A 14,924-nucleotide genomic window follows, 5' to 3' on the forward strand; every position below is an offset into this window, starting at 1 on the left:
CGCTCTGATGGCGGCGAACATAGCACTCATAGAATGGTTGTCGCTAGCCTGTCCCTCAGCTGGACCTCTGACCAAGGCACTTCCCTGAGGCTGAACCCAAATGGCATCACGAGGATCATCCCTAGGAAAAGTGCCAGCTAGAGCTGCTGCAAGCTCATTGGGAAATCTGCTTATAATATCCCTGATGACACGGAAGGCTGCTCCCTCTGCACCCTCAGCGGGAGTGTGACCCTCAAACTCCAAGTGCCAACTATCCCAATCTGGAGCATCACCGAGAGCAGGGACCGTGATCTCTACCACTGCAAGTCCATCCTCTGCTAACTGGCTCTCATTCTAAGAGTACACCGGTTCTTGACCCTCTGGGTACCCCACATCATGGAGCACTCTCCAAAGCAAGGTCGGCATGCCAAACTCGTTCAAGAAGGTGTCCGTGGTGCGGTGCTCCCTCAGGGCCAACAGACGTTGAGGTGCTCTTCCTCCAGTGGACTTACGGGCGGTCTGCTTCGTGCAGGCCATCTGTAGCAAAAGTTCTTTTATTACCCTGGGGAAACATATTTTAGGTGATACAACTTTTATCAAAATGAGATAATCAATTTATAAGGGGAGGAATGCATGACATGAATAAAATGCACAAGTAATATGATGTATGTACGTGCCGTACGTTCTCACAAACTTATGAAATGAATAATTTCTAACGACGAATTCGGTGGCATACAAACGATCTCTCAAATACGTAGCTAATACGTTCTACACGATAGCGTTGTTATGTACCTACAGAAGATTCATTTCAGCCCAATTCCCAATGAATGCATAGAAGCAGTAAATTTTATCTGCACGCTCTACACGAATCCCTAGATACGTGTACAACGGTAGTAACTACCCGAACCATCGTCCTATTGACGGCATCGCCTCAACAGACGGAATACCCACACATGAGATACCTTTGTAAAATATGCGTAGAACATGTAATTACTCCAGCATCATATAAGCATTCACCCTAGATCGGCGGTGTATCCGATCATGCTCTCACAACTCACACTTACCGAGGCGTAGAAGCAATTGATCCATACATTACCACTCAAACAAGTGGCACTCATACAATAGCACGCCGTATGAGCGACGAAAGAGAAATATGATGCAAGAACCCCAAGTCAGTACTTAATTAAGCCACCTAAAGTCCTTAACTAGGCATAAAGGATAAGACCACTGTCACACTTTATAGTTTGAAAATCACGTTTTCCAAATGCCTTTTTGTTTTAAATACACTTGTGAACAGTACACGCTAAACCATACTCTGATGCCAGCTGTAACAGAACCAACCAATTATACAAAATTAAGTAAGAAAATCATCCGCCAGAGCAGACGATTTAGCAAACTTAAGCCCGTATAACCCGGTAGTCCGTGAAATCATGAAGGATTTCAAACCAACTTCCATTCCAGCCAAGATCGTAATAAGTTTAGCAGTCACCATCACATATTACATAAAAGTTTGCATCTCAGATACATTAGAGTTTAAACATAGTTATTACAAAACAAGTTCGAATAAAAGTAGCGGAAGCCATTTGTTCAAACCACACACACTCACACGGAGTTCAAATATAGTGCCAGCGAATGATCATCTCCAACAAAAGCATCAGACGAGACGTAAGGAATGACCATGCCTATGGTCCTAAGCATCACCCATCGTAGGATAAAGGCAGTTGATACATTAGCCGTAATACATCTGCCCATCTGCAACAAGTGGGAATAAAACCCTGAGTACGAGAAGGTACTCAGCTAGACTTACCCGACATAACCGAAAATAAGTGACACCAAGGATTATGAAGGCTTTATAGTAGGGTAGCTGACTCATTTGCAAAGAAAGCATTTTTAGCATTCCAAGAACCTTTCTAAAAAAACATTATTGCCAAGTTAATTAATTATAACCTATCGACTAGATTTGCACCTATACTAGATCAAACATGTGATTAAGCAGATAATGATAACCAATGATCATTAAACAACTTTCATAATGTCATATTCATTATAATTATCCAAGTGTTCCATCAACATTACTACGATGAAGTCACTCAAGTCAAGTGCTCACTATCCAGAAGCGATGGCGATTCGAATCGATTCCTAACCAGCTGGTGATTTATTCCTTACACAAACCTCACTCACCCGCTAAAGTGAGATATTGATCACCGAGTCAACTATCCAGGAATCTCGAGTTTGCCAGGAACCACATGTACCCGGGGGCCGACCGACTGCACTTTAGTCTTATCATCTCGCCCCCGTGTCCTACCACACCTGCTCCGGCACAATACGCTGCGGGCAATCTACTCAGCCCGAATAATCTCCCAGCTTCGCGGTCGGAAGGTACTTTATCCGGCCAGCTAAATGTAAGGCATGCGTTCAACATGACTCGAGGCCCAACAACGGTCGGTCCTTAATCGACACAGACGGAAAGCACTACAGTCCAAAACTCTGTAAGTCTCCGTTCGGTCTCAACTTCATTTAACACTTAGTTATACCATGACTTCATAGTCATCCAAGCAGATCCAGGTAACCACCTATAGCTCGCAGGTGACAGGAAATCACCCGACTTCTACCGGTCTAAGCCAGCTAAGCATTGACTCGACTGCGGATACCAGGGTAACAAGGATATAGTATAACAAAGGTAGACAAGGTATAATGTAGCAACGGTTGCAAACAACTCCTGAACGTAATGCATCAATTAAAGTAAAGTATTTAATTAAAAATTGCAAACCGGGAGAAAATACTCCGGGGCTTGCCTCTCTCGAAGGAGCTCGGGCGGTGATTGGGGCACTCCGGAAGTTCCTCAACGTCCTCCTCGTCGGCTTCAGGCAATTCCTGCGGCTGCACCTCGAACTGCTCCTCAGGCTCCTCGGGTATGACGACTGGGTTCTCGGTTTGCGATCCTATATGATGCAATGTGCGTAAGCGCCTATGCAATCAGTGCATCGAATGAGATGAATACAATGGATATGTTTGAATGCAAGGTAGTCAACATCATCCAAGAACATATACTACAAGCACATGTCATCTACTGCATTCTCTTCTACTACTAATATGCTAAATCAACACATCTTATTAAATGCTTCAAATATACACCAAAGCTTTACTAATTTCTTAATCACACATTCAGCAACACTTGATTAAACCCTAATTAATAATAGGTTTGAATAGTAACATCTATTTTTATTGCTTAGAAAAATCTTAGAAAATTACCATAGCACAGTACTACCCTAAGTAGTCTACCATCAGATTTTCATGGTATTTGAATGGGGGGATTAGCCTACACAAAAATAACAAGCTATGGCATGATTATGAACATGAAAATACTTTGTACTGTGAAAAGTGTCAAACAACAGAGTTAGCATTTTTCCTATGACCTTCATAGCATACAATCATTGTACAAAAATTATCACATGCATGTTTTATACAAAGTTTGCTCTCTAGCTAAAATAACAAAAATCAGCCATTAAAGGCACTTGAACTACACCTCATAGGCCCCGTTCGCTTGTCTTAAATTTGGCTTGTTCGGTTTGTTTTTTCAGCCGGAATAGTATTTTTCTCTCACAATAATTCAGCCGGAACAGTGTTTTTCAGCCAGTTTCAGCCAAAATTCAGACCAGCGAACGGGGCCATAATTTTTCTACAGTACATGCATGACACATATTTTTTCTAGGAAGTACATTACATAAGAAGATTAAAAAACTTGGAATCATATTTTTCTGAAGTTTATAGGTTTTTCTACACATTTTTCAAGTTATCAGCAATATACATGATTAAATAAAGTTCTACAGAAAAGTATCTCAAAAATGACATGCAATAATTTTCCCAAGTAGATCTGGTGATAAGGAACCTAGCAAAAATTTATTTCAATAGATTTGGAGCAAATTTGAGTATCCAAATATTTTCCAAATCATTTCTCTTTTCAAATAATAAAGAAAAACTGAAAATAAACATCCTATTGCTATTGGGCCGGCCCGTGGGAATCAGCCGGCCCACGTCCACACTTGGCCTACGTGGCCCGAGCGAAGGGAAAGAGCAGCGGCCTGGCAGGGGCTTCGGCCCATGGCCTCTTGGCCCAGCTCGGCCGAGGCGAAAGCCATGCCGGCGCCGAGATGTCGCGGCAGCGCGGCTTGGCCAACGGGGCCGGCGGCCATTACTGGCCGTGCCAGGGCAAACGAGCAAGCGCATGCGGTTCGCGAGGAGCTGGCGAATGCGGGCAGGTAGCTAGGCAGGGTGGAGAAGGGGAGGAAGGGGGAGTTCCACGGCGGCCGAGCACAGCGGCGCCATGGCCGACGTCGGTGAGTCGCGAGAACGCGCTACCTGGGCTCAAAAGATGGCACAATCGCGAGAACCAAGTGCCGGAGAGCGAGGCGGAGCTGCTGGCGCTCGATTGCTGGCCGTGGTGGAGGAGGGGCGGCGGATTTGCCCGGCGGGTGCGGTGGCGAGCTCGCTGCGCGCGGGAGGAGAAGCGAGCACGGGAGAGCAAGAGAGCGGGCGGGATGGAGTGGAGAGGGGCGCAGCGCGGTCGGCAGGTGTAGGCGGGCGCGTGGGAGCGGACGCAGGCCGGCTGTGACGCACGGCGGCATCGACGGCACATGGCCGCCACGCGGCGGGCGTGCTCTGCCGTGGTCGGGACGCGGCGCGGCGCGTCAGCGAGCGGGCGAGCGCGGAGGCAGGCCAGGCGCGGCGCTGGGTTGGGCTGGGCCAAGGCGAGGCGCGCGGCGCGGCGGGAGGCTTGCTGGGCCGGCTTCGGCCGTGGGCCGAGAAGCGGAGCGGCGGCCTGTTAAGCGAAAATGAAAAAAATTTCTTTTTATTTCTCAAATAAACAGAATTAAATTCCCATTTTTGAGCCATTTAAAAGCATTTTCACAAATTGGTGTAAAAATGAAATTTGTTCCTTTTTTCAATATCTACAACTTTGATTTTATAACCAAAGTCCAATTCTTGATAGATTTTGAATTATAAAATTAAAGTCAATTTTAACTCAAAACCCTAATTTTGGAGAATTATTTTTAAAACAAAATTTGGCAATAATTTGAATACAAACTTTGCTCCAAAAGTTGTACTAAATAATTCTAGATGATTTACAATCATAACCAAACAAGTTCTACTAACCTAGCAAGCATAATCAGGGCAAAACAACTCTAACAAGTGTATGCATCATTTACGTTTCACAAGCATGTTTCGTATGTTTCGAAGCAGTGTTTCAGTTATTATTTACATGATTAGGCATGTATGATTAGGATGCTTGATGATGCATGATATGCATGATTTGCAGTGCCTAAATGCTGGCATAACACCGGGGTGTTATAGTTTACCCGCCCGTGTGTACCCACAGGCGGTTACCTTTGCACACGCCCAGAACTTCGTCTCCGCCTCCCACTCCCGCATGCACGCCCAGAACTTCGTCTCCGCCTCCAACTCCCGCACGCGCGCCCCTCCCGTGCGCCGCCGCCCGCCGCCCCACGGTCCGCCACCGGCTGCCGCCCCTAGATCCGCCTTCCTCAAGTTTCGCCAAAGGCCACCGCCCCAGGTTTGACTCCATCCGTTGCCCCCCAGCCCACCAGCGGCCGCGGCCCATCTCGTGCACTGGCCTATGCCATCCTCCTTCCGCTGGACCTCCATGGCGTAGCCCCAAGTCGGCCGCAGTGTACGAGCCCAGCCCCGACCATGCCCCACCCCAAGCCGATGCCTGGCCGGTGATGGAGCAGGCCGCTGTAGCGGCGGGCTCCAGTTTATTTTGTAGCCATATATTCTGAATATTAGAATATTTTTTTTACAACAAACAACTTTATATTTAGCAGCAACGCGCTGCAAGGATTGTTACATCGTTCAAGCTTCCAGATTGTAGAGCTTGTAATAAGGAGCACTGAGAAACATGGTGCTCATAGGAGCAGAACTCTAAATCGGAGAATTGAGTAGTCGGGTCTTCAGCTGCCTGGCACGCCAAAGAATCCGCTGTGGTGTTCAGCCACCGGTGGATCTTGAAGATCTTGGATGATCTACCTCTTGATTGGTTGGAGAAGGTTTGAGTGAAATATTTGATTCTCCCGTCAGGTGGATGGGAGAGGTCATCCTTGTTGAGGAAGCGAACCAACTGTTCACAGTCCGACAAGAAGTTGATGCCGTTGAGATGAAGCCTGTCGATGACATCCGAAGCAAGGGCCAGGCTAGCAGCCTCAGCCATGATCACAGAAGTGCAAACACCAAGTTTGGCCTTAATGTAAATCGCCTGGGTTGGTTATTCCTAGAAATTAAGAATGAATATACCAAGTCCAGCCGACCTGGACTGTAAATTTTGATGGTTCGGCTGAGTGGATGCATCCACATAGCATCTAGATCCTTGCAATAGAGCCAGCGTGGTAATTTCAAACCTGTTCGCCGTTGGCACCTGTTGCAATGAAAGTCTTATACAGCCTGCAGTTGTGTTGGGGTGGGTAGTGTGTCTACAGGCTCAAATGACGCTTCACTGAGAGTTGCCGTTCCTGCATTGGAATTGGGCATACCTTGCTGAGAGTGTCGTGGCTGTGACATTCCGGTGGTGTAGTTTGCTGCAGTAGTGGCCGGTGGAACCACTGCCTGAGTGTGTGTGTGTGTTGATATGTGCAGCAACTGCACTGTGTACCTGCATAGGGGTCCATGTTTTTATTTGGAAGCGATTGTCATTTCTAGCCTTCCAAATATACCACATAGTGAAAAGAATTCTGTGAAAAAGAGCATTAGATATGGATTCGGAAATAACGGTTTGGAGGATTAGTTGGATGCCATCACTTTCTTGAGGGAGATTGTCAGTTCTCATAGGAGGGGTAAAAGAGAACCATACCGCCCGTGGGAGATCGCAATGGAAGAACAGCTGGGCATCATCTTCCACAGCAGGGCGTGCTGTCAAAATTCGAGGCCCTGTTCCAAACTCTAAAAGAGGACCTACTGGCCTTAAAAAATAAAATGATATATGCATACATAGCAATGCGATAAATAAAAAATCATACCTATTTATTTTGTGATTGCATAATTTTTATTTGAACACAATATCATTCTCTTAGTGTTCTTTAAATTATTTAACAGAATTGAAATAAAAAGACTTATTTTCACTTGTTGAGTAGTAATTTGTAATCCTCGCAAAAAAAAGAGAGAGGGTAGTAATTTGTGTTTTTTATCGGATGTGAGTGTATGCACCATCGACCGTTTTGCGCAATACAACAGTTCTGCATCTACTTATAGCAATGAGTAATTATTCATTAACATAAAGAAATATTTGTATCAATAAATATAAGATAATTAGTCAATTAGATAATTACCTTCCACGAGTTCCTGCTGCTGCTGCTGCGCCCGCCGTAAGCGGAGCAGAAGCCCAGCGTCCTGTTCAGCGGCACCGGCGCCCCTGCAAAACAAGCGAATCAGAACACGCCCGCGGGAAGAGGGAGAGAATCTGGAGGAAGCGGTAGGTGCTCACGCCCGTCAGTGCACAGCGGGAGTGCGCGCACGGCCGGCGGTGACCAGGCGGCGAGGCAGCAGCAGAGGAGGAGGAGCGAGCGGCGCACGCGCTCCGCGATTGGAGGCCTCCTCATCCGTGGCTGCTGCTGCGGCCTGTGGGTGCGCCGCCTACAGCTCCTAGCGGTACGGGCATGGCCGAGCCCCGCCGCGTCGGGGAGCAGGTAGATTTATTGGAAGCGACGAGGGAGGGCAGGAGGTGGCATGTGAATGCTGACCAAGTTGGGTTAAATATGAACAGCAAGGGAAAGGGAGACTTTTTTGTTTTGAAAAACTGGATAAAAAATGCTATACAATACATGTGTTTTAACACGAAAAAACACATGAATTTACAACACACATGTGCAGCACCTGCGCGCGTTGCTGCCGGGAAAAGGGAAGAGGATCGGGAGCCTGCGAGGCGGCCGGCAGTGCCATTTGTGCGTGCAGCTGTCGCAGAGGAAGAGGACGAAGCGGAGGCCCGAGATGGGCACAGGCGCACAGCAGCCCTGAAGAGTCTTTGATCGGATGGATGGTCATGGCCTTTCCTGATATGTGATTTGATTTTTCATACAAAAAAATTGTTTTTTGTGATATGTAATCTGTAGATCTATGATCTTGTGATTATCTGAAGGTAGAACAAGTTCAGCTTAAACATGTTTAGAGATCTAAAAATATTTTTAAAAATTTATAGATCTAAATGACAAATTCAGAGGCCAATTTTAATTTAGTACTATTGCTGGTTGTAAGTTGTAACTGGTGGTGATGAACTCGATTCCAAAACCAACGAGGATGGAGGCTTTACATTCGACTGTAAAAAATGTGTAAATATTCTTCTCTGTGAACTCGATTGTCGCACTCCTGCGTTGAGCCGTTGACTCTAGAATTTGAATGCAAGCGAACACCTGAAAAGTAAGAACAGAAATGAGGGTGTATACTGTTTGACTTTGCTTTCTCAGAATTCAGGATCACCAAAAGTCACCACGCATTTATACGTGGAGAACATCGTCAACTGATTACAGCGATCAGTGGGGAGAAACACAAAAGTCAATACTCAATATCATAGGCCTTCTCCAACAAAAAAATAAAGAGATAAATAGTACTCTTAGACTGTCTCCAACGACGAAGACCTAAACGTGAGACCTATTCGGTAGATTGGGTCACGCACAGTAGAATGGATAGACAGACAAAACTCCCGTTTTCCAACCGAGGACGCAACCGAGGACGCAAACCTCCACCCCGGCGAGCTCGGCCCCGGCGCACTCCGCCCCGGCGAGCTCGGCCCCGGCGCGCTCCGCCCCGGCGCGGGCGAGCTTGGCCCCGGCGCGCTCCGTCCCGGCGCGGGCGAGCTCCGCCCCGGCGAGCTCGGCCCCGGCGCGGGCGAGCTTCGCCCCGGCGACGGTCGTCCCCGAGCTCCGCCCCGGCTCCGGTCGTCCCCGAGCTCGTGGTGGTGGGACCCGCCGGAGGAGACGCAAGCGCGGGCGAGCTCCGCCCCGGCGAGCTCGGCCCCGGCGCGGGCGAGCTCCGCCCCGACGCGCTCCGTCCCGGCGCGGGCGAGCTCGGCCCTGGCGACGGTCGTCCCCGAGCTCCGCCCCTGCTCCGGTCGTCCCCGAGCTCGTGGTGGTGGGACCCGCCGGAGGAGACGCAAAGGAACGAGAGAGGACACAAATTTGCGTCCCGTGTTTTGTCGGAGGCAAAATGGCTGCCGTGTTTGGGTAGTCCGTTGGAGGATGATTTTTCTACGTAAAAGCACTGTGCGCTACCTAAAATGCGGATGGGTCGCGGTTTGGGTAGTCTGTTGGAGACAGTCTTAGTCCTATACTAGTAAAGTTTTTGAGCAAATATTATTAGCACCAGACAACCAGAGACCTCACGGCACGGAAAGTGAGCTGAGTAGCGTTTCTACCATTCAGAGAACGTCGGCTGAGCTCGAAGTCACCGTCAAGGCCAGCGGGCGCAATTCAACGGCCTCCCGTGCTTTCTGGCGGAATCGTCACGTTTGACTTGCTAGCCCGAGTCACTTACGCGACATAGAGAAGCAAAGGGTACTTTGGAAAGTAGAAAAACATACGGATCACTTCGCTTTTTATATATGGGTTATTTTGATCGAAGTCATTACAATTTTCACGTTTTGGATATTTGCCATTACAATTCATCTAATAGGAAATTTGCCATTATAATTGTCGAACTCGCTGATAAATGATAATTGCGATTATAGACGTATCTGGCGTCCTTGAGCCCACCCGCAGGTGCCGTACCCCTACTGTATTTTCTGTAGAGACCAAATTGCCCATGGGGACAGAAGGATAAGGCCATCCCGGACATAGAGACCGATTCAGCGCGACGTACCCTACCAGCCTCGATTCGTTCTCGGCGGTGGCTGCTCTCCAAGCTGGCTGCGCCACCCGCGCCTGCAATGACGACTGGGACACCAGCACCTGCATCCGCCAGCTGCGAACGCCGCGACTGCCTTCGCAGCTACTGCCTGCCGCGCCACCGCAGTGACGGCCCGCCCGCGACTGCCTCCGCAGCGACCGCCCGCCGCGCCACCGCAGTGACGGACCGCCCGCGACCACTCGCCTGCCGCGACCGGCAGCCTGCGCCCACGCCGGTCTCCAAAGCCGCCGCCGGCGAGACATGAATCGAGGTTGATGTTCTAGAAGCCGCTGACGCATATCGCTGAAACGATGAATCGAGCGGATACGAATCGGGGCTTATCCTTCTGTCCCCCAGGGCAATTTGGTCTATACGAGAATACAACATAGATACATCACCTGCAGGGGGACCCAAAGACGTCAGATACGTCCATAATGGCATTTGTCAGCGAGTTCTAACAATTATAGGCCCCGTTCGCTGGTCTGAAACTTAGCTGAAACTGACTGGTTGTTGTAAGAGAGAAACACTGTAGCGGCTGAAACTGACTGGTTGTTGTGAGGAGGATTAGTCGGCTGGTCAGCCGGACCAGACCAGCGAACTGAACTATAGTAGCAAAATACTGTTTAGGCTAGCTGATACTGGTTTATTGTGAGAGAAAAATATGGTTGACTGGCTGGTTTGAGCCGGCTAAAACATGAATGGCGGCGACGATGAATCGGATAGCGGGGACAGTAACTACAATGGCTACCACCCGGGGTTCGATTGTCCATCGCGTTCGTCGTTTGGTCCCAGGATTGTGCGCATGCCGAACGCCGGCGACGCGCCGGCCCATGGGCGTGATTCTGGTCCAGCCTTCCGTTCGCGCGGCGGCGGCGCGGCGGTGGCGCGGATCGTCGTTGAGGACGAGATGGGGTGGGCCCCTGCGGGCAGTGACTGGGGGACGCCGTTCCGCAATGGTGTTCGCTGCGAGCAGGGGGGCCCACGCCGCGCTGCCCGTGGAAACTCGGGCCGCGAAATCCCAGACGTCACTTCGGGGCCTGCCGCGGTGCAGCAGGGGTCATACCCTGGGCGCGGCGCTGTGCACGCCGAAAGCGGTGGCGAAAAGACTGCTGCTGACCACCTGAAGCCGCGTTTCGTGATGGGGGTGGCCATGGAAGTTGACCCCGGCGACCTCGATCTTGGGGCGAGGCAGGGGGGGCCCTCCCGTGTGGACCCGATGGAGTTCGAGGCTGAGCTTGCTACTCGGTCCCCTGTTAGGGCGCCAAGGCGTGACCTCGACCTGTGCTCGCCTGATTTGGGCCCTCGTCGCTCCCACGTCCCCTGAGGGATGTCATTGACGCAAGCCCTTTTGTGAGGGGTGAAGGGATCCTTCTGAGGCCCATCCTGGATGACGGGCCTGTCGTTGCCGGCCAGGAAACACAACTAGTGCCGGATGCACAGGAGGCCTGGGAGCTCATGGAGCTCGAGTTCATCGCGCCATCTGCCGGCCCTTCCGCTGCGGGCGTGATCTTGACGCCGCCGAGGGCGTCCGCCGCCGCATTAGTGGATGAGATCGAAGCCCGCGTCTGCATTCCGTTGGACTCGCCGATCCTCAAGACGGGGCCGAGGCTTCGTAAGTCGCGCACACCTGCTACCGTGCTGTCGATCAGACGCAGCAGTCGGCTGGCGGCCAAACCTCGTGCGGCCAACGCAACATTGCAGGCTCAGTCAGTCCTAATACAGAAGCTTGGGGTAGCTGTTGACGTACCACCTGCCAACCTGGAGGCGCTTCAGAGGTACATGGCGACCTTCGTGGACCCGCTGACGCCGTCCAAGCATGAGGCGCTACAGACTCTGTTCTCGCCTGACTTTGACCCCGTCAGGGGCGGAGCCAGGATCCATACATAGGGGGCCAGCTCGTCGAGGCACCGAGTGTCGACAAAATTTATACGATGATAATAAAGAGAAATTTCAACACCTAAAACGAATGTAAGGTTATCATCTACTTGCTACGAATCGTCCTTCGTCCTTCACTCGGAGCCCACGCGTCCGCATCCCTTGGTTCTAGTACGAAGTACGGATACACGTGTTCGCGTCCAATATGAACCCCTCGGAGCTCGCACATTCACGTCAGGTTCAATCAAAAAAAATTGTAATCTTTGTGCAACGCATATATCTAGTATAAATTAAAGATGTAAATAAATATAATTATACATATGCATAAATATTTTCAAATTGATTCAATTGAAGTGTGTATGGCAGAAAGAAGATCATGGAATAAACAGATATGAGATAACATCGTATTTATTTAATTTAGCTACAATGGAGAAAGAAAATAAATTAGTACTACTGTATGACCTTTTGGCTTTAAGAGATACTTCCTCCGTCCCAAATTATAAATCATTCCACGAATCTTGGAGAGTCAAAATTTTTCAAGTTTGACCAAATTGATATAATAAGATAATAACATTAATGATACCAACTAAGTATCATTAGATTTTTTTATTAGTTATATTTTCATAGTATACCTATTTGATGTCTTAAAATCTTTGTGTTCCCTTCTATAATTTTGAAGATGCTTTGACTCTCCAAGATTTTTTTGATTGATTTATAATTTGGAACGGAGGAAGTATATGATTACAATGGAGAAAAAAAATAGTACTACTGTACTCCCCTGTTCTAGTGTGACGAGTGTTGCATTACGTTGCGCCTGTAGCACCGCTTCCAGGTTCTAGCTTTGGAGCTTCCTGACTTTAATTTTCCTGTTCGCTCAGCAGCTCTACTCTGCAACTTGCTCTACTAGTGACTTTTCCTGCTCGCTTCCAGGTTCTAGCTAATTATACTAGTGATTAAAATTAATTAAGATGTCCATCTAATGAAGCCACCCCCCGGGCCCCGTGGCCATGAACTTGAACCTGGCCGAGCTGGAGGGGGAAGGCATGTAGCCTTGTTTAGGGGCCTGTTCAGTCGCAAATTGTTGTTCAATGATAACAGACAACTGCTATGTTTGGAATGTGCCTGGGCTGAATGGCTGCGCCTGTCGCAATGTTGTTAGTGACCTTGTTTCCCAAATGCTCGTACAGGAGGAGAAGGTGCTCGAGTGGTGGCTGCGCAGCAGGAAGCTTGTCGATAAGCAAGTGCGGAAGGGCTTTGAGTCACTCTTCTTCCTCTTCGGATGGACGCTACGGAAGGAGAGGAATGCGAGGAATTTCAATGGTGTCTCCACAGCCCCGGCAAGCTTGGCGCTCAAGGTTCAAGAGGACACCATTGAATGGTGTTTAGCAGGTTACAAGCAACTGCGGTTGTTATTAGCGATGCTCTAGGATCGGTGGCTCAACCGTCGCAAAAAAATTTAACATGTAAATCACAATCACGTGCTGCCGCAGGGCCGTGAAGCCTGCTGCTTCAGTTTGTATTTTTCATTGAAGTTTCTACTTCTGCTTAACGAATATCGTGTTAATGCGCGTTCGAGAAAAAAAAATATCTTAGATGATGAGGATTTAATGAGAAATAGTGGGACGAAGAGGAATCGTTGCATATGTTGCTGACCTTGAATGGATAAAGCAAAAGAGGGCTCCACGAGGATCAATTCATGAACGACAAGTGGTTCCAAGGGACCTCCATCAGGGAAATTTGCGTATTGTTGTGGATTACTCGTTGATCCTCCCATTTTCAATGACAAGTTCTTTAGAAAGTTTCCAATGTCCAAGAATTTGTTCTTGTGCATTGTGGTACAAGTAGAGGCATATCTCTACATTTTCGAATATATAAGCACCCTATCTATTTTAAAATATAGGTCCTTGTAGTTTTGTCTAAATTCAACAACTTTATAATTTTGTTTACCATAAAGCATGTTTGGATTTATTAATTTATTTGGTAGATGTTACTAACATGTCTATGTATTTGTTTGGTAGATGTCACTATGGTTTTCTACAAATTTGATAAAAGTTAGAGAAGTTTAAGTTAAACAAAACTAAAACCACCTCTATTTTGGAACGTAGAGAATACTTAGCTACTGTTAGTAGTAGTACCATTGGGTCGGTGCAATTTGATACAAACTAAAGCTTTACCTATCTATATCTTTTATAAAGCTAATTCGCACTACAAATATATCTTAACATGCAAGCCATGCACATCATCTCTTACTAATAGCCCTATCTTTTTTTTGAACGAACGGGAGGGTTTTTGCCCCCTATTGAAATTGATTAAAATATGAAAGAAGGTTCTGTACAAGCAAAACGACTAATAGTCCTCTCATCCCACTAACTTTCAACTTCTTACATGGTGTTTGGTTCATCCTCAGGTAACGTAACCGCAAATGAAATCAGCTCACGTGGGTTTAGTCGGTGGGATCGATGATTGCTTACTTTGATTGGTTCGATGTCGTAACGGTAATACGGAGAGACGGCTGCAGCGCAATAAAATAAGGGTCAGAGACGAGCGGTATCACTGATGAATAGCACGATATCTCATTACGTGGTATTGCACAACAGACGAATCGAACCAAACGTCGTTATCTAGTCCCCCAAGTAAATAGATTGCGTTACATTTCATCGAATCAAACGCCATCTCAACGAAAGCTATCCATATTATCTTCACTTAATTTATTTATTTTTAATCTCCGTAGCAACGCGCGAAACATCTTCTTGTACAAATGGGGAGCGAAACCCAACCATTTCTGCTCCTGATGTGCCTAAAAGCGTCTCTCCTCCTGTAACCTGTCAGCGAACCACGTGTTGGCGTTTCAATGGATGAGATCTATTGTTGGAATTGATTCCGACAGTCAATTGAAGAAGTGTTCCGAGCCCAATACGACTCAGTCTGCTGAAGAATGTCGTCCCGCGAACGGCACCGGCAACTACCGTCCACCTCGATCCGGACTTGATCAGGTCTTCGAGTCCAATTCGATCGCGTAATCTTCGCTCACGCGTCAATAGCGCCACGGCGGGGTTATAAACTCATGACTCAACAAGCCGCATCATCCACTCCACTGTCCCACCCGACCGACGACCCCATGGCTGCGGCAGAGGCGCCCTGCGACGCCAGCGACGCGCGCATGAGGTTGATGTGCAGCCACGGCG

General features: G+C 48.3%; 1 long non-coding RNA gene across 1 annotated transcript; it reads right to left on the reverse strand.

The window, feature by feature from the left end:
* Positions 1–5,845: 5,845 nt before the first annotated feature.
* LOC136538410 (uncharacterized) lies at positions 5,846–7,702 on the reverse strand. The gene is made up of 3 exons (XR_010779332.1): positions 7,472–7,702; positions 6,525–7,399; positions 5,846–6,409 (listed from the first exon to the last, which is right to left on the reverse strand). It is a non-coding gene; the product is annotated as an uncharacterized lncRNA (long non-coding RNA).
* Positions 7,703–14,924: the final 7,222 nt, after the last annotated feature.

This window comes from Miscanthus floridulus, chromosome 2 (genome assembly GCF_019320115.1).
Source record: "Miscanthus floridulus cultivar M001 chromosome 2, ASM1932011v1, whole genome shotgun sequence".
Taxonomy (NCBI): domain Eukaryota; kingdom Viridiplantae; phylum Streptophyta; class Magnoliopsida; order Poales; family Poaceae; genus Miscanthus; species Miscanthus floridulus.